Source organism: Quercus robur, chromosome 11, assembly GCF_932294415.1.
Source record: "Quercus robur chromosome 11, dhQueRobu3.1, whole genome shotgun sequence".
Classification (NCBI taxonomy): domain Eukaryota; kingdom Viridiplantae; phylum Streptophyta; class Magnoliopsida; order Fagales; family Fagaceae; genus Quercus; species Quercus robur.
This window is the reverse complement of record NC_065544.1, coordinates 20,384,564-20,406,049: the sequence shown is the minus strand read 5'-3', so window position 1 is coordinate 20,406,049 and position 21,486 is coordinate 20,384,564.

Here is a 21,486-nt window from a genome sequence, read left to right as displayed (position 1 = left end):
TTATGGTCCAAGGCTACATATAAGAGTCTTTTGACTAAATATTGTGTAAATTGGAGTTTATTTGTGATATAGATACCATTTAAAGTTATTTAGGAAAATGAGGAGAAATGTAAATTTCAGCAATGGTATTGCAGAGAGAGAGAGAGAGAGAGAGACCAACTAACGAAAAAAACAAATAAATAAATTATGGCAATATTATTGCTAAAATAGGAGGAGAGAGGAGAGGGAAAAAAAAAAACTGAATTGCGGCAATACCATTTCTGAAATTCACATCTCTTCTTATTTCCCTAAATAATTTTGAATAGTACTTATATCACAAATAAACTCTAATTAACGTAATATTTAGCTAAAAGACTCTACATATAAAGCGCATCAACTCTCTCTGTCTAAGTAATATGGGACTTAGTCAAGACCTGGTTCCCTTTCACCTCACCTAGTGAAGAAGTCTCTTGGACTTTTAGGTCCCCACATTTTATGTAAACTTATAAATGTATTAAATGTTCCTTGTTGTAGTAGCATTAGTTGTGTGAAGAAAGGCTTTGGCAATTTTTGGAGCCCTTTCTCTAGCCTTTTTCATGTACGAGTCTCTCATTGGCCTTAATTGAAACAATTCCACACCCTCCTCCCATGTGTGTTTATTGGGATTCAAGATTCATCAGACCTGTTGAAGATTGGAAATTGGGAGCAGTTGGTTTGTCTAGTAGTCTCAAAGAAGTAAAGGCTTGAAGTAATGGTTTGGATTTGTCATGTTCGCACGGGGTAGGAAGCAGTTTTGACAATTTACCATGTGTTCCTGAATCCCTTTAATTTGAGCTTCCTTAGATTTATCTTTTATTTGTCTTAGTTGAACATGATTATCTATCTTCAAAAGCTCTCTTCTATTTAGATAATTTTATGAGCTACTAATGCGATTCCCCCTTATGTTTTTTCTTCAGGGATTCAATGAAGCATGAATGCTTCATGCACCCTTATTTATCCATATTGTATTCCAGCCAGATATGATACTCACTACAGTATTCTTGATTATGTATTAGATACAACTCATATTTTTCCTTAGATAAAAAATTTCAATTTAGTTTAGAAATCACCATGAACATTTTTTGATAAGCACGTGATTTTGAAGTTTAAGTATTACAAGAAAAAAAGAAGAAACTTGAATTAAATCGGGTCAATGCAACAAGTTCCTAATACAATTTACCCTTAAAAAACTTATGAAATTATATTCAAATGTCATGTTTTTACTAGAAAACAAACTGTTTGATTTTCTAAACTTCCTATTGAAAAGACTGGCGAAATTGACAAGCTCCACTGTACGTACGATTGACATAATCAAGTAATCATGTTAACCTTTTTTTTCTTTTTTCTTTTTTAAGCGCAACTCATGAATATTTTCTCCATAATTTATTTTTAAAGTATTTGTATCAGTTTATGTAAAAATTAAGAAATTTGTCTATTTAGCAAAAAACATTTTCAAAACACTCACCGGTTATTTATTTTAAAAGTTATGTCAATAGAATATGCATTTTTTATTCATTTTCTATTAATATTATTTTACATAATCACTTTTTATATATAAAAAACACCCACATCACTCACAAAAACACTAATCGAAAAAGTGAAAACTTAGAAATGAATAAAATAATCTTTTTACACATGAATAATATTTAGATGGATACTATAACAGTAGAAGGAAATACATAATTTTAAATAATCTTATATGGGCGTTTTTTTTTATTTTGTTGGCCAAAATTTTGCATTTAACCCATTTCGCATGGGCTGATGCAAGTGTTGGTGGGGTGGGAGATTTGAGTGCGTATCCCCTCATAAGCAAGGATCAATGCATTGTAACTCATAATTCTAATAATTTATACTTTATTTTTAATCAAAATTTTCAAGCATTTGGAAAGATGCAATAACATGCACCAATAAGAAATCTATGGTTCGCTCCATAACAGAATCCACAAATTGCCCCCTCCTATTTTATAGGTTGATTATTACAATGACCTAAATGGTAATGGCTGCACCATTTGCTCCATGTTTGACTTTTACGTTGACTATAAGTGTGCTTGCATATCTTAGCTAGGTTTATGATGATGTTGAAAATCGTCAGTAAATTATACGGTCCTCACGTACTCAAGATAACACCTGCGCAACACAGAAAAAAAAAAAAGACCTTAAAAAAGTACTGGTGTAGTACCAGCCCAATACCCTCTGAAGGTCAAGTTAGAGAACTTTCACAACTCTAGAGTACTAGAACTAGGAGAAATTATGGGTACCTTAGTTTGTGAGAGTTTTGGAGGTTTTTATAGTAAGTAGGGTTGAAATTCGTTCCTTGGCATAGAGGGCTTTTCTTTATAGGGAAGATCTTCATTAACATGCGTATCTTACAAGATCCTTTCCTTGTAGGAATCCCCTCGATTAGGGTTAGTCGTGGAGCACAAGATCTTTCCTTATATATTCATGCGTGGAGGCCAAGCAAGGCTATGTCTGATCCGTCAAAGGTTTACTTATCCCCTTCAGCTTTCTTCTGTCAGCTTCTTGTCCCATCTATGCATTCTGGTTGTCTCATTCAAGTGTTGTCATACTCGTCAGCCTTGAGATGGAACCGTCGGCTTTATGGTGTCGTCATTTATGAATGCACAACCAAGGTCGTCGAGTTCATCAGGACCGTCAGCTTTGCCTCATGTGAACGAGTTTATCAAATTTTTAGAATAACTTTTATCAGCTGCCCCCTACTCCATAGTTTCATCGGCCCTAGCTAACGGATTATGGAGTTTGACTTGTAACTTTTTTATCATTTTTTGTTTATTCAGAAAAAAGAAAAAAGAAAGGGGCATTTATTGATGATTCCTCAAGCAACCATTATTAAATGCTTAAACACGTGGCACAAGCTAGTTGGCCTTGTTTTTGGACAAGAACGTCACTTCGTCTCTGGTGCATTTTTCATCCTATATATATATATATATATATAACCTCCTCCCTTCATTTCTCTTGTTTCATTGCTGCTGATCTTAAGAGAGAGAGCTCGTCATTTTGTAAACTTTGCTTTCGTCAATCTTGTTGATCTCGTCACCTTTGCTGCCGTCATCTTGTTGAGGCCGTCATCTTTCAAGGAACTGTCTACTAATTTTGTAATTCCTTTTCTTTTTTCATTTTGTTTTTTTGGTTGGTCGTTAATTCTTTAGAGAGGCCATCAACTTAGGTTCTTAGAATACCTCCATCGCTTGAAGGTAAATAGATGTTTAAAGAAACGACGAGTGAACAGTCGTCAGTCTGTGAAGAAACGGGCTACGACGAAGTCTTCTAGTCAGGCTATAAGCCCGAGGAAGGCTTTTCCTAGTTGTCAGAGAGGGAAATGTCCGCCCATACACCTGACGTGGAAGTAGAAAGTTATGATGGAGGGGAAGGTGAGGAGGAGGAAAGAGAAGAGGGTAAGGATGAGGGTGAAGTTAACGGGAGAGCCTCTGAGGAAGGAAGTTTAGGAAGCCCTGAGGATAGCTGTACTCGTCCATTTATTCTCCCCAAAATGTGGACCGTCAATGACTTTAAACCAACGATGACGGCCAATATCTTTAAGAATTTACGGGATAGTTATCAAATTCCTGACCATATCCTAATCCGTCTTCCTGGGAAGTTCAAGAAGTGCTACTCGAGGAAGACTGCAAACGTCGACATGTACGATGCCATGTTCAGGGCAGGGTTGAGGTTGCCACTAACATCATTGCACCGCCAGTTGATCAACTTTCTTGGATTATCCGTCAGCCAAGTTGCTCTCAATGCATTAAAGATATTCATTGGAGCTAAGATCTTATGGGGTCGTCTAAGTGATGGGAACCATCAGCTTTCACTGGATGAGTTCTTTTGGTGCTATAGACCCCAGCACATCATCTCATCCCAAGGGATATACCACTTTGCTGCTCGAAAAAAAGAGTTTAGGCTCGTGTTGAACTTGCCTGATTCCAATAGAAATTGGAAGGGCAGATATTTCTTTGTTCAGGGGACGGATTGGGTATGCCGTCCAGAGGAGTGGGTCACAATGTCCCATGGTTTCAACAACACTTGGGGTATAGTCAAAGATTCAGGTTTAGTGCCGTCAGTTTTTACTTTTTACTTCTCTCTATGTTTATTTGTTAAGTTTTTAACGTCGTCATTCCTCTTTTTCAACCAGTGTTCATCCGCGCATAATTGACGAGCAGGAGGTTTTCATACGTCGAGTTCTTGAGATTCTGTTTAAGGAACAGAAGTGCAGGGACCTCATTACTCTTGATACTCTGCACGCCTATTGTAGTGGTCCAAAGCTAACGTCTGCTGCATGTAGATTGAACACTTACTCTAGTCGACATAAGTTCTTTCTTCATTACCTATTTCATTTAGTCGTTTCCTTATCGTCTATATGTCTAACTCCATCATTTGTACTTTGCAGAAATGGAGGCAACCAAGTTGAGGGCATCGGTCAGGACATCAATTGCGGCGTGTAAGAAGGAGGAGGAGAAGAAGGAGAAAGGGAAAAGCAACCTAAGAAGCCATCGCCTCCTAAGCCGAGCCATGGAACTGGCAAAGGCTTAATGATGTCATCAAGCCCCGTCACCCAGGGAACCCGTTGTCTTCTTACGCACAAAGGATACGCCGTCGAGATGGTTGAATCAATCATCAAGGAGACGGACGTGGATCCTTGTGCCGAGCAGGAGACAGAGGACCTAGAAGCATCGAGTCTTTTTTATCTCTCCAAGGTATGTTCTTTTCCTAGACAATTTTACTTTTTTGATTATTCGTCAGCTAACAGTTGCGTTCCATTTTCAGGCACTGGTGAGCATGAAGGCGCTCCAAGACAAGTGCGTTGCTAAGGAGGGGGTAATCAGTCGTCTCAAGAAGTGCAATGAAATGTTGACTAATGAACAGGATTAATACAAGGATGCCCTTCATACTCTCAACAAAGAGGTGACGGAGTTAAATGAGAAGTTGAAAGAGGAGACCTATCAACGGGAGAAGGAGCAAGAGGCGAAGGCAACCTTGGAAAAGGAGCTAACGGCTTTCCTCAGGCAAGTAGAGACGGGCAGGGCTAATGCTATGATAGAGTTCAAGGCTTCATAGCCTTTCATTGACTCTTGTGCCGTCTACTATGGTGACGAGTTTGAGGACTGCCTGAAGCAGGTTAAGTCCATCTACCCCCACTTGGATTTATCCAAGGTCACCATAGACGACCCCCTGCCGTCAACTCCTGCTGGCGACACCATCTTCGAGGAGACCGACAACTCCACCCAGTCAGAGTGGGATCCAAAAAATGGTGGTGTTATTCTTGCTCAGCCGGTTGTGGAGAAGCCCATCACTCCTCTGATCCCATCCACTAAAGCTCAAGACGCTGAAAACCCTCCTTAGGATGCCCAGGATCTTCCTTCCAAAGACGATGAGAACCCCCAAGGCGTCTAGGCCTCCTTAGTTTAGCTTTTTTTTATTATTTTTAATGATAATTTATGTATTTCGTCCAATTTTCAGACAATATTAAGTGCCCTTCTGTGTTTTGGGCTTTTTTTTTTTTTTTTGTAAGGATTTTACTTTATTTATGATATTACTTTTATATTCTTCGCTCTTTAGCATGTGTGTGTTGAAATTATGTGTATGTCCATCCATTCTTGTGCCTATGTGTTAAGACGTATTTGTCCTTTAAAGAACTTGGTAAATAACTAGGATGAACCCATCTGCTTTGGTGGATTTACTAATAAACTCTTCCACTTTTGGACTTGATAACTTTAAGGCATCCTCATGGGATGAGCCCGTCCACTTGTGGACTTTGTAATAAACTCGTCCACTTATAGACTTAGTGATTTCAAGGCATCCTTATGGGATGAACTCTTCCACTTGTGGACTTAAGAAATTTTAAGGCATCCTCATGGGATGAATTCATCCACTTATGGACTTAATAATGAACTCGTCCACTTGTAAACTATAATTTCAAGGCATCCCAATGGGATGAACCTGTGCACTTGTGGACTTTAATAATGAACTCGTCTACTTAAGGACTTAATAATGAACTCATTTACTTGTGGACTTAATAATGAACTCGTCCACTTGTGGACTTAATAATTTCAAGGCATCCCAATGGGACGAACCTATCCACTTGTGGACTTTAATTATGAACTCATTCACTTAAGGACTTAATAATGAACTCATCCACTTGTGGACTTAATAATGAACTCGTCCACTTGTGGACTTAATAGTTTCAAGGCATCCCAATGGGACGAACTTGTCCACTTGTGGACTTTAATAATGAACTCGTCCACTTAAGGACTTAATAAAGAACTCATCCCCTTATGGACTCACAAAAGTAGTTTTGTAGAGACAAATATATACACAGGTAATATTTGAATAACTCCTTTTATTATGATAAATGCGTGCATAAGTAAAAAATTGTTCCTAAAAAGGATAAAAAAAAAACCTACCCTTTGGGCTTAGAAAGTACTGTAAGCAAAATTCAACTAAAAATAATAAACAAGAAATGAGGAGTGTCACTCTTCCTACTGTCATCTACTAGTAGTATTTCCTAAGATACTCAGTGTTCCATGGATGGTGCAATTTCTATCCGTCTAGCGTCTCTAGGTGATAGGTGTATTTCCTCTGCCATGAAGTGATTCTGTAAGGTCCCTTCAGTTAGGACCGAGCTTTCCTTACGTAAGATCTCTAGTGGCGCCCATTACCTTCCTCAAGATGAGGTCCCCAACCATGAAGTCTCTGCATCTGACTCTGAAATTGTAATGCTTGACCATGAGGTCCTGTTATCGTGTAAGCCTATATTCAGCTGTCGCCTTAACCTCGTCCACTAGATCGAGCTATAGAAGCATGACCTCATCGTTCCTTCTTTCATCACGATTGTCCACCCTGTAACTTGTGAGTCTAACCTCAACTGGGATAACTGCCTCACTCCTGTATGCTAGTCAAAACGGTGTCTCCCCCGTAGGTGTTTTGGCTATCGTTCTATATGCCCATAGCACGCTTGGCAGCTCTTCTAGCCATATACCCTTTGTCCCTTCGAGCCGAGACTTGATGATTTTAAGCAAAGATCGGTTCGTGACCTCAACCTGTCCGTTGGCTTAAGGCTGGGCGGGGGAGGAGTAATAGTTCTTGATTCCCAACTGTGAGCAAAAATCCCTGAAGGAGTCGTTGTCGAACTGTTTCCCGTTATCTGAGACCAAGACTCTAGGGATCCCATACCTGCAGACGATGTTTCTCCAGACAAAGCTCCTCACGTTCTTCTCTGTGATGGCAGCTAAGACTTCAGCTTCTACCCATTTGGTGAAATAGTCTATGGCGACTATAAGAAACTTCAGCTGTCGTATTACTATTGGGAATGGGCCCATGATGTCTAGTCTCCATTGAGCAAAAGGTCATAGGGCCGTTATTGGGGTGAGCTTTTTTGTCGGTTGTCTGATAACGTTGCTGAATCTTTGACATCTGTCGTAAGTTTTGACATATGCCTAGGCATCCTTCTGCATAATAGGCCAATAATATCCTGCTAGAATTAATTTGTGTACTAACAACCGCAACCCTGAGTGGTTCCCGCAAATCCCTTCATGGATTTCTCTCATGATATAGTCCACTTCTTCGGGGCATAAGCACCTTAGGAACAAGCGGGAGAAGCCTCTCTTGTATCAAATGTCCTTTATTAAGACGAATCGCGTTGCTTGGACCTTCAGCTTCCTTGCAACCTCCTTACTGTAGGGTAGTGTGCCATTTTTCAAATAGGAGACTAAAGGTGTGGTCCAGTTGCTTTCAAAACCTATCTCCTGCTCATCGATGGGATCTATTAATGGTGAAAATTGAATAAAGGAAAGTACCTTGCCAGGGATGATCATGTGTTCTGTTGATGCGGCCTTGGCAAGACGATTGGCCCGATCGTTCTCTCCTTTTGGGATCTGAACAATCTTGGCCTGTAGGTCGTCCACCCTTTTCTTTACTTGCTCCAGGTACTTCTTCTTCCTCTCACCCTTACATTCGTAATTGCCATTCACTTGGTTTGCAACGACCTGGGAGTCGCAATGAACAACCACACTCATGGCCTCTACTGCTTTAGCGAGATCTAGTCCTACAACTAGAGCTTCATACTCTACTTCGTCGTTGGTCGTAGGGAAGTCAAGTCGAACCATGCATTCAATCTCGTCCCCTTCTGGAGAACGAAGTATAATACCCGCTCCCCCGGCCTGTTTGTTGGATGATCCGTCTATATGGATACTCCAATGAGGATGCTCTTTTGCCCCCTGGCCCTCCATGTCAGTGAATTTCACAATGAAGTCAGCGACCACTTGTCCTTTAATGTCGGTACGCAGGCAATATTGTACATCGAATTCGCTCAAATCTATTACCCATAGTGCCATTCGCCCGGCGGCTTCAAGATTGCTCATTGCTCGTCATAGGGGTTTGTCAGTCAAGACGACCAATGTGTGGGCCTGGAGGTATGGCTTGAGCTTGCGAGCTACTATAACCAAAGCGAAGGCGAGTTTTTCCATCGATGGGTACCTCTCCTCAGTACCATGGAGTGCTCGACTGGTGTAGTACACGGGCTTCTGTACCTTGTCTTCTTTTTTGACCAAGGCCGCACTAACAGCAACTAGGGATACAGCTAAGTAGAGGAACAATTTCTCCCTTGGTTTGGAGGGACTTAGCAACGGTGGAAAGGAGAGGTAGGCCTTCAGATCTTTGAATGCTTGTTGACACTCTGCTGCCCATTCAAAAGACTTCTTCAGCATGCGGAAGAAAGGTAAGCACTTGTCCGTTGCCCTGACAAGAACCTATCCATCGTAGCTGCCTTGTTGTTGAGGCTTTGTACTTCTTTCATGTTTTTTGGGGGTGTCATCTCTATTATGGCCTAGATCTTGTCTGGGTTGACTTCAATACCTCTTTGAGACACCATGGATCCTAGAAAATTCTTAGTCGTCACCCCGAATGTACACTTGCCCGAATTGAGCTTCATGTTATAAGTGCGAAGGGCGTCGAAGGTTTCCCTAAGATCATCCAGATGATCATCCTCCTTTCTACTTTTTACCAACATGTTGTCAACGTAGACTTGGACACTTCTTCCAATATGATGTGCGAACATCTTGTTCATGAGCCTCTGATATGTCGCGCCTACGTTCTTGAGGCCGAACAACATCACTTTGTAGCAAAAGAGGCCTTAGCTGGTGATGAACGAAGTCTTCTCCTGATCTGCCCTATCCATTTTGATTTGGATATAATTAGAAAAAGCATCCATGAAGCTCAGTAACTGGTGCTAAGCCGTAGAGTCTACCAAGATGTCAACCCGTGGGAGGGGGTAGCTATCTTTGGGGCTTGCTTTGTTTAGGTCTGTAAAGTCCACGCACATTCTCCACTTCCCATTGGCTTTCTTAACCATCACCACATTCACTAGCCAGACGGGGCAGTAAACTTCTCTGATGAAGCTTGCCTCTTGCAATTTGTGAACTTCTTCCGCTATAGCTTGGTCTCGTTAGGAGGAAAGCTGGGTGACACATTTAACCTGTGTGCAATGACTAAAGGGTCAATCTCGGGCATGTCTTCATTGCTCCAGGCAAATACATCCTGGTTCTTTTTGAGAAAAGTCTTAAGTACTTGGCGGACCAGTGGGCTGGCAAGGGTGCCGATCCTAGTCATTCAATCTGGTCTAAAGTTGTCGAGAAGTATCTCTTCAAGTCCTTCAACAAGTTCTGCCACCGTCCATTGCTCTTCTATGTTCATTTTCTTTAGACGATCATCTATCTCCAACATTGCCATGCAGCACTCACATACAGCCACTTGATCTCCATGTACTTCTTCTACTCCATACTCGATGGGGAATTTGATCATTAGGTGGTAGGTAGCCTTCCACAAGTTGAGAGTAGGTTATCTTAGGATGGCATTGTATGCGGATGAGTAGTCGATAACAAGGAATATAACATCCTTAGTGATTTGCTGAGGATAATCACCAACCGTTATGAGCAACGTGACTGCGCCGAGGGGGTATACTTTTGTCCCTCCGAACCCAACGAGGGAGGCATTGGTCGAGACTAGCCGTTCTCTGTTAATCCTCATTTGCTGGAATGTCATGTAGTAGAGGTTGTCAGCAGAGCTTCCATTGTCAACCCGGTATGTGTTATAGTCTCCTACCCATATGCTGACGATGAATGCATCATCATGTGGGTGGTGGAGACGTCGAGCATCTTCCTCTGAGAATTCAATGATGGGGTTGTCGATCCGCACCATCTTCAGTACAAAGCCTATCAACTAGACATTCTGGACCATCTTGAGGTAAGTCTTACGGGCCTTTTTTGACGAGCCAGAGGCCATTGTGCCTCCCACAATCATCCTTATGTCTCCTATGGGCGGCCTAGGACATTCATTCTCTCATCGGGGAACCTAATTTTGTGGTAGGTCCTCTCTTTCCTTATTGACTAACCTCTGCAACTTTCCTTGCCTGATAAGAGCTTCTATTTGTTGCTTCAAATCGTAGCAGTCAGATGTGCCATGATCATGGTCACGGTGAAAGCAATAGGATCTCCCTTCAGCTTGTCAGGGAATGTTAGGGCTCCTTCGTCTTTGATCTGCATTAGGACTCGGTCGATCGGGGCAGTCAACGGGGTGAAGTTTGTGAACCTCCCTGTGGGGGGCTTGGAGCACCTGTCCTCCCGCCATTCTCTAGTCCTAGCCATCTTCCACCCCTTTCTTGCCGTATGTCTTCTTGTCTTTCCCTTTTCTTGAGCTTCTCTTCTAGAGCCAATAGTGCGTCTTTTGCGTTCATGTACTTAATAGCCATGTAAAGCACATCCGACATGATTTTTGGGTCGTTCTTATATAAAGAAAATAAAAACTTACCCTTCTGTAGCCTATTCGTGGATGTGGCCATGAGTATCTTGTCCTCAGCTTCATCGATTAAGAGGGCCTCTTTATTAAAACAGGTTATGTAAGACCTCAGCATCTCATCCTCTCGTTGCTTAATATTCATCAAGCATGTAGTGGACTTCTTATACTTGTGTCCCTCGATAAAGTGTGAGGCAAACTAGGCGCTTAACTCCTTAAAGGTACTAATGGAGCTGGGCATCAATTCGCTGAACCAAATCCTTGCGGGGCCCTTCAACGTAGTGGGGAAGGCCCTGCACATAATCTTGTCTGCCACTCCTTACAAGTGCATCAGGGTCTTGAAAGACTCTAAGTGATCTAGGGGATCCTTAGATCCATCGTAGGTCTCCACCTGCGACATGCAGAACTTCAGTGGAAGGGGGAACAAAGTGACAGATGTAGTGAATGGTGAGTCAGTTCGATGGACCAAGTCATCAAGGTCACTAGACACCCGTCCTCTGAGGCGTTCATCATGAAATCCATCCGTTCCTTCATCATCTGAATTTCCGCGACCATGTGAGGTGGAGCCATATCTGCGGCAGATGGGCGGCTCATATCCTGTCACTTTGGTCTGCTTGGGGCGTTGCTACATTTCGGCCCTTCTTGGTCCCTTCTCTCAATGCTAGTGCCTTCTTGGTCCTCCTCCTGAGTGTTAAGTCCTACGTTCTTTTGGCGCAGCTGCTCCTCTAAATCATGATTTTGCTTGGTGAGGTGTTCTACGACAGAGGTGAGAGTTTGAACCTATCTCTCGAGGGTGGTGACGCATGGCTCGTCTCCTTGAACATTGTTGGTGGTCGCTATCGAGCGAGTAAGCACTATGCAACTCTTTGTTTGGGAAGCGATAGTATGGCTTACAAGTCGTTTTATGTCCCACAAACACCGCCAACTAATGATGCTGAAAATCGTTAGTAAGTCACATGGTCATCCCGTGCTCGAGACAACACCTACGCAACACAGAAAAAGAAGACCTTAAGAGAGTACCGGTGTGGTACCGGCCCAATACCCTCCGAATGTTAAGTTAGAGAACTTTCACAACTCTAGAGTGCCAAAGATGGGAGAAATTATGCGTACTTTGGTTTATGAGGGTTTTGGGGGGTTTTTATAGTAAATAGGGTTGACATTCGTTCCTTGGCATAGAGGGCTTTTCTTTGTAGGGAAGATTTTCATTATTACGCGTATCTTGCGGGATCTTTTCCTTGTAAGAATCTTCTCGATTAGGGTTAGTCGTGGAACACAAGATGATTCCTTATATATTCATGCATGGAGGCCAAGCAAGGCCATGTCAGATCCGTCAAAGGTTTACTTATCCCTTTCAGGCTCCTTCCGTCAGCTTCTTATCTCGTCTATGCATTCTAGTCGTCTTATTCAAGTGATGTTGTACCCGTCGGCCTTGAGATGGAACTGTCGGCTTTATGGTGTTGTCGTGTATGAATGCACAAGTAAGGTCGTCGGGTTCATCAGGACCATCAATTTTGTCTCATGTGAGCAAGTTTATCAAATTTTTAGAATTACTCTTATTAGTTTACATTGCAGCTTGACTTTTCTATTGAGCAATTTATCGGTTGAGAAGAAAAACCTATCAAAGAGGTAAAGTGAACAAATTAAACTTCCTTAAAGAGACATAATACGAGTAGAAAATTTGAATATAGAAATTTAATTTCAAACAATCAGAGGCATGCACTCACATCAAACAACAATATATATAGGAGTTTATATTGTGGTGAAGATGTGAAAGCACTCACCTGGTATTACAATAAGGATGAAGATGAAAAAAATGAAAGAGCAATAAACAAATTTGGGAGACCTAATAATGTTTAATCTCATTCAAGGCAAAGAAACATGGCAATAGCAAGTATTTATAGTGACTTCATTATTATATGCTTTAAAGTTTATAAATTATTAGGACCGGCCTTATACCAAACTATAAGTCTTTTTTTTTTTTTTCCAACAAAAAAAAAGTCTTTTTGTTTTTTTGGAGGAGAAACCTATAAGGCAATTGTGCATAATAAAATGTAAAAGATTATTTAATGGAAAATAACCCCTAGGAAAGTAAAAGAACAGACACTTCTTTAATTATTGAACTCATCCTTGTCTTCACTTGTACAAACATTGTAAGTCTATTGAATATATATATATATATATATATATATATATTTTTTTTTTTTAATTTTTGCTTCCCTAGCAATCCAAATAAATTAAGTTTAAAAAAAATACTACAGTTTAGGCAAGGCCTAGGGACCTTTTTGTGTGGAAATCCCTAAAATCCTATTTGGCACAATTTAGGGAAAGGGAATCTTTGGTTTATGAATCCTTGGCACATTCTATTTGGCATCACCTAGAAAGGAGAGGGTAGGAAAAAGAGTAAATAAAAGGAAAAGGAAAGAGATGGAAGAGATAAAATATTCCATTCTATGTGTTTGAATGTAAGAAAGAAGGGCCAAAATGGGCAAATGCCCTTTTTGCGCAAAATATACAGCGTTTTGCCCCCCTTTCCCAAACTAATTAGGAAAATGCCCTTTTTTGAAACTCGATTTTTGAACAATCGAGTTATAATAAACTAAAAAAAAAATTACTTGAACTCGAGCTTTATGAACTTGAGTTCCATGCAATTTTTTAAAGCCCTATAGTGGCGTTTTAAAACATGCAAGTTTTTTTAAGTTTGATCGCTGCATAGGGAATCCTATAGTAGCATTTTAAAACATGCAAGTTGCTCTATAGGGAGCCCTATAGTGGCGTTTTTTATGGAACTCAAGCTCCATGAACTCCAGTTCCATGCATTTTTTTTTTTTTTTTTAAGTTTGATCACCCCATACTCGATTTTCTACAAATCGAGTTTTACATTGAAACTCGATTTTGAGAAAATCGAGTTACAAAAGAGGGACATTTCCCTAATTAGTTTGAGAAATGGAGCAAAACGCAGTATATTTTGCGCGAAAAGGGCATTTGCCCATTTTGGCCAAGAAAGAAGGCATAGAGCAATGGGAGAAGATTATGGTATTTTTTTTTTTTTTTTGTTTGTTTAGTTAGTTTCTAAACAAAAGAAATGAATGGATATATTTAAAACTTAATTTTACTTTTATACATAGGAAAAAAAAAAAAAAAGTAAATGAAGGAAAATCTTCTTTTTTGAAGACTTGGTGGATGAGTAATAAAACTTCAGATTCGACTCTGCCTCGGAGCAAGGTTCGAGTACATGCACGTAACTTTTCCCATTCCAAGTTTAGGTTTTTTCCGGGTTCCTAAAAAGGAAAGCACAACTGTTTGAAGGCTCTACGTGACTAGCAATCGGTAATTAAAAAAGAACATAATTTTTCTTATTCCAAGTTTAGGTTTTTTTGCGGGTTCCTAAAAAGGAAAGCAAAACTGTTTGAAGGCTCTACATGACTAGCAATGGATAATTAAATAAGAACATAGTTTAGTTACAACCTAACTTAATAAAATAAACATTATTACATATTTTAAAATTTTAATTGTTGAATGATATGTTTTTTACGCTTTTAATACACATGTCAAATTTTGTTTTAATTGGATATTATTTACTATATGATCTATAAAATTATATTTTATACATAATTTTAAACTACAAAAACTTGCAATTTAAACAATTTATTAATGACACAGTATTTATCTTTAATTTTCTAGAAATTTTGTAAGTATAGAATATATAAGAAAAAGATGTATTCTAGTAGTGGATTTGTTAAAATTCACCTCAAATAAAAAGATATTGAGTAAGGTTGTAATCTTAGACTATAACCAATTTTGTAGCTAAAATTTATCCATTAAATAATGCAATTTAATCAAGAACAAAGTTTGGCTACAAACTTGGTTGTAGCTTAACACTACAACTCTCACTAAAAATAAATGAAATTACTATATATTTTGAAAATCTAACTGTTAAACTACATGTTTTTTATGTTTTTAATACACATGTCAAATTTCATGCCAATCGGATATTATTTACTATTCAATATATAAACTTATTTTTTATGAATAATTTTAGACTACAAAAATTTAAAATTTAAATTTTTGATTGATGACATTGCTATAAATCTTTAATTTTTTGAAAATTTTGCAGGTATATAAAATATAAGAAGAAAATGTAATCTAATGGTAGATTTATCAAAACTCACATTCAATAAAAAAAATATTGAGTGAAGTTGTAGTTTTAAGTTACAACAAAGTTTATTGTCAAATTTCGTTCTTTATCAAAGATGACTTGCTATTCCTAGTAATTCTTGCTTTTTCAAACAAAGACTCAAGGTCTCTTAATAAATTTCTCTTAACCAAAAAAAAAAAAAAAAAACAACATCAACAACAACGTACGTAATTTTGTAAAGAAATGACCTGATATTGTGACAATTTTTTTTTTTTTTTTTGAGATGGGATTTTAAAGGAAATAGAGAATGTAAGAACAAGATAAATTATAATAAGATGTAAAAGATTAAATATTTATGACAGATGAATTTCTGAGATGAGATTTCCAAATGATATAGATTTTGACAAATGAGATTAATCCATTCTTGGTGCAAATTGATTGGTGGGACATGATTTGCACAAAACAAATAAAAAATAAAAAGAATCTTCCTTGTTCAATCAAAAAAAAAAAAAATTGAGATGAGAACTTTGAATTCTGAATGAAAGAAAATCCATTCTTAATTATGAAGGAACGACTCTTTTTGAAAAGTAATCTAGAAGATTTTTTTTTTTTCTCATAAACAATGACATTTTGAAATCCAGCAGAAGTTGAGACTATGCTCAATTCAAATAGCACAAAGAAACTATCTTAAATGACCCCACTACCTAATGATAAGATTTTTCAGCAACTATTACTTAGAGTTCATGCTCAAGAAAATTATTTAACTCGGAGATTTAAAAAATGGATAGAAAAAAACCATGGAAACTCTAGTTTTGCACATGCAAATTTAGATTCTCAATGGATTCCAGTTAGCTCAACTAGTAAAGTTTTTTATGGTTAAATAGAAGATTTGAAGTTCAATCCCCACTTACATTAAAAACCGGTTGATGTCTTAATCTGATGATAAAGAGCTATCATTAGGAATGGACCCCATAAATTAAAAGTCTTTCTCAAAAAAAATTTAGATTCTCAAGTACATAGAGTGCGTTTGGGTAGCGTGTTTTGCGCTTCCCAAACGCACGTCTGCGTTTCAAGATTTTTTTTTTTTTTTTTTTTTCAGCGAATGAACAGTAAAAGTACTGTTTATGTACTGTGCGGGAGACAAATTTTACTGTGCATATACTGTTTGTACACTGTTCATGGGACCCACAATCACTTTATTCAGAAAAAAATATTAAAAATGGGTCCCACGGTACTATTTACACATTTAAAAATTATTTTGCTACAGTGTTTTTCAGTTTTCAGTTTCAGTTTTCAGTTTTCAGCTGTATCCAAATGGACCCATAGTATCAAGATTGCATGCACATTATATTAAACTTGCGTACATAGGCCAGAGTTGGAAGAGCCTTAAAAGGAAAACTTCTTATGAAAAACGAAGCAAGACCGATCCCACAATGCCTAAGAATAGCCTTGCACCCCCTTTTGATTATAAAAATCCCCTTTAGACACATTTTTCAAAACATGCCAAAATCACCTCAAAGAGTAATTCAAGGTAGAGTTTTCTAGTTAAATTCCTTCTTACTTAAAAAATTTACTTACCCAAGACCTCTAAAATGTTTGGGTCCTCTTGTAAAAGGTTATTGTAAGGACACGATTCTCAAATGGCCCAACAATGACGTTGGGCTCGCACGTGAAGGATCCCTCACAATAAGATTTGTAGAGAGTGGGCTTGAAAGGCTAGCGTTTGGTCACAGGGCATTAGTCCAAATCGGACTTTAGGGAAACTTAGATAAGAAAAGGCTTCAGCCTGGATATCCAAGCTATACAGCTTTGTAACTTGAGGGATTGGACTCCTCGGATCATGTCCGAGGAGCACTAATGTCTTTCTCCGGTTACCCGGCGGTGGGTTTTTCGTGATGGTGTACATATATTGTCCGGGCATTCTCATCCCTGGAGTTTTTCCCAGGAAATGAGATGGGGCTCCCTTTCCTGATTAGTTTACCTTTTCTTTTATACTGGCCTAAGTTCGCTGTCCCTCGTCCACGTGTAGGGTCAACTTTTCCAGGACTGATATTTGTCCCGTCAGTCTAATCCCGGAATTGTTGGGGATGATTAATAAAGCCTACGAATCAGGTTCTGTTAGGTGTAAAGTCTTATCAGTGAAGGGTATTAAGGACAACTTCCCTGAGATATTTTCTGATCTTTAAAGTTTGCTCGTATACCACTTTCATCAATAAGACTTTGGGCCTGCCGAGGACTAAGCTGTCCTCGGCTGTATCTCCGGGCCATTTTGTGCTTCTTATTTTGAGCTGGGGCCATGGCCTTCTTTCGGCTTGGGCCTGTGGACTCCCCATGAGCAAGCGGGCCGGACCCATAAATTATTGGGCCCCACAATAGCCCCTCAAAACCCTGCTGTCCAACATCCTAGTTGGAAAGGTGGGTTTTGGTAATACCGAGCCCTAATTGTGGCTCATTTATTTCAACCCTTGACTGACGCTGGCGACTCTTCACCTGCCCAAGGAGTGTACCGGTCCACGAGATGTTCCCCTTAATTTGCGCACGATGCCCTTATGCCGTTTGGTTATCCGGAGCGCGTCTTTAATATTTTCCCTTTACGAGACTTCCCAGATCTAACGGTTATTGATGGCGTGGGGGAACAAAACCGTTAGATGGCGAAATGACCCAATGTTCATTAGCTTAAGAACCTTCCCCATCCGAGTAGTTGGTTTCCCCATAAGCTTGAGTCCGAGGACCATGCAAGTCCTAAGTTCTGTCCAAAACTTTTTTTTTTCCTTTATGTACTTGGTTTCCCCATAGGCTTGAGTCCGAGGACCATGCAAGTCTCAGGTTCTGTCCAAAACTTTTTTGAGTACTTGGTTTCCCCATAGGCTTGAGTCCGAGGACCATGCAAGTCCTAGGTTCTGTCCAAAACTTTTTTGAGTACTTGGTTTCCCCATAGGCTTGAATCCGAGGACCATGCAAGTCCTAAGTTCTGTCCAAAACTTTTTTGAGTACTTGGTTTCCCCATAGGCTTGAGTCCGAGGACCATGCAAGGCCTTGGTTCTGTCCAAAACTTTTGAGTACTTGGTTTCCCCATAGGCTTGAGTCCGAGGACCATGCAATGCCTTGGTTCTGTCCAAAACTTTTGAGTACTTGGTTTCCCCATAGGCTTGAGTCCGAGGACCATGCAAGTCCTAGGTTCTGTCCAAAACTTTTTTGAGTACTTGGTTTCCCCATAGGCTTGAGTCCGAGGACCATGCAAGGCCTTGGTTCTGTCCAAAACTTTTGAGTACTTGGTTTCCCCATAGGCTTGAGTCCGAGGACCATGCAATGCCTTAAGTTCTGTCCAAAACTTTTGAGTACTTGGTTTCCCCATAGGCTTGAGTCCGAGGATCATGCAATGCCTTGGTTCTGTCCAAAACTTTTGAGTACTTGGTTTCCCCATAGGCTTGAGTCCGAGGACCATGCAATGCCTTAGGTTCTGTCCAAAACTTTTGAGTACTTGGTTTCCCCATAAGCTTGAGTCCGAGGACCATGCAATGCCTTAGGTTCTGTCCAAAACTTTTGAGTACTTGGTTTCCCCATAGGCTTGAGTCCGAGGACCATGATATGCCTTGGTTCTGTCCAAAACTTTTGTTTTTTTTTTTTTGTGTACTTGGTTTCCCCATAGGCTTGAGTCCGAGGACCATGCAAGTCCTAGGTTCTGTCCAAAACTTTTTTTTTTTTCTTTTGAGTACTTGGTTTCCCCATAGGCTTGAGTCCGAGGACCATGCAATGCCTTGATTCTGTCCAAAACTTTTTTGAGTACTTGGTTTCCCCATAGGCTTGAGTCCGAGGACCATGCAAGTCCTAGGTTCTGTCCAAAACTTATGTTTTTCTGAGTACTTGGTTTCTCCATAGGCTTGAGTCCGAAGACCATGCAAGGCCTTGGTTCTGTCCAAAACTTTTTTTGAGTACTTGGTTTCCCCATAGGCTTGAGTCCGAGGACCATGCAAGGCCTTGGTTCTGTCCAAAACTTTTTTAGTACTTGGTTTTCCCATAGGCTTGAGTCCGAGGACCATGCAAGTCCTAGGTTCTGTCCAAAACTTATGTTTTTCTGAGTACTTGGTTTCCCCATAGGCTTGAGTCCGAGGACCATGCAAGGCCTTGGTTCTGTCCAAAACTTTTTTTGAGTACTTGGTTTCCCCATAGGCTTGAGTCCGAGGATCATGCAAGGTCTTGATTCTGTCCAAAACTTTTTTTGAGTACTTGGTTTCCCCATAGGCTTGAGTCCGAGGACCATGCAAGGCCTTGGTTCTGTCCAAAACTTTTTTGAGTACTTGGTTTCCCCATAGGCTTGAGTCCGAGGATCATGCAATGCCTTGGTTCTGTCCAAAACTTTTGAGTACTTGGTTTCCCCATAGGCTTGAGTCCGAGGACCATGCAATGCCTTGGTTCTGTCCAAAACTTTTTTTGAGTACTTGGTTTCCCCATAGGCTTGAGTCCGAGGACCATGCAATGCCTTGGTTCTGTCCAAAACTTTTTTGAGTACTTGGTTTCCCCATAGGCTTGAGTACGAGGACCATGCAATGCCTTGGTTCTGTCCAAAACTTTTGAGTACTTGGTTTCCCCATAGGCTTGAATCCGAGGACCATGCAATGCCTTGGTTCTGTCCAAAACTTTTTTGAGTACTTGTTTGTACTTATCTGCTTTTTTTTTTTTTTTGCAGGTTAGCCCCTTGACCATGGCGGGGAGAGTTGGCTTGAGGCCGGAAGCCCCTAGAGCTGCTCGTGCCATTGGCACTGCAGGACGTAGCCCCTGGCATAAGTTTATGTCGGAACCATAGTTGCATATCACCGGAGATGGGGGAAAACCCACGAATCTCTGCTTGCTAGAGAGTTGGCTCAAACGCCACCTGTGCCAACGCGCAAGCCTTCCCACAGACGGCGCCAATTGTAAGGACACGATTCTCAAACGGCCCAACAATGACGTTGGGCTCGCACGTGAAGGATCCCTCACAATAAGATTTGTAGAGAGTGGGCTTGAAAGGCTAGCGTTTGGTCACAAGGCGTTGGTCCAAACCGGACTTTAGGGAAACTCAGATAAGAAAAGGCTTCAGCCTGGATATCCAAGCTATACAGCTTTGTAACTTGAGGGATTGGACTCCTCGGATCATGTCCGAGGAGCACTAATGTCTTTCTCCGGTTACCCGGCGGTGGGTTTTTCGTGGTGGTGTACATATATTGTCCGGGCATTCTCATCCCTGGAGTTTTTCCCAGGAAATGAGATGGGGCTCCCTTTCCTGATTAGTTTACCTTTTCTTTTATACTGGCCTAAGTTCGCTATCCCTTGTCCACGTGTAGAGTCAACTTTTCCAGGACTGATATTTGTCCCGTCAGTCTAATCCCGGAATTGTTGGGGATGATTAATAAAGCCTACGAATCAGGTTCTGTTAGGTGTAAAGTCTTATCAGTGAAGGGTATTAAGGACAACTTCCCTGAGATATTTTCTGATCTTTAAAGTTTGCTCGTATACCACTTTCATCAATGAGACTTTGGGCCTGCCGAGGACTAAGCCGTCCTCGGCTGTATCTCCGGGCCATTTTGTGCTTCTTATTTTGAGCTGGGGCCATGGCCTTCTTTCGGCTTGGGCCTGTGGACTCCCCATGAGCAAGCGGGCCGGGCCCATAAATTATTGGGCCCCACAGTTATTAAGAGCATTAGTATCAGTTGTTTAAAAAAAATTATTTTATCTATTTTAACATAGCATTTAATAGTACCCTTCACATTTTATCTCTTACTTTTAACATATCACCATTAAAATAGCCTAAAATCAAACTTTTATTAAAAAAAAAAAAAAAAAAAAAAAAAAAAAAAAAAAAAAAACTCATCCACTAAGTAAAAGACTTGACCTTAAATTTGAAATAAAAACTCAACAACAAAATGAGAAACCTGGCATGTGAGAGGAGAGATAAAAAAAAATAAAAAATAAAAAGAATAACTTGAGAGAAGAGAGAAAATGAAAAAAAATAATAATAAAAAGATAATAGCATATGGTACACTTGGTAGAAATGTACTATACCAAATGCTAAAAAATTTTAACATCTAGCACATCTGACTTAATACTAGTGCTCTAATCATCTATGGTTATCTAGAATCTTGATTTTGTCATGGATTAAGGGGAACATCTCTCTCTCTCTCTCTCTCTCTCTCTCTCTCTCTCTCTGACCCATTTTCATATTCTTCCTCATGGACCTCAACCTTAATCTCTTCTTGGATCTTGATCCTCTTATTGCCCAAAAAATAGTGGGTTTCATTTAAATTTCTATTTCTATTTTAATTCTTTTTGAAATTTTTTTATATTAATTTTCCATGTTTTTTAATTAAAAAACTTTTTTTAAATCAAAATTACGTCGTTTTGGAGGGTTATTAATGGTGCAACTCTAACGACACTAACATAATGACTAAATTGAATAAAATTGAAATTTAGATAACTTAATTAAAAAAATTGAACTTAGATAAAGAAAAATTTTAAACAAAGTTAAAGGGTGTAATTTGTAATTTAACCTATTT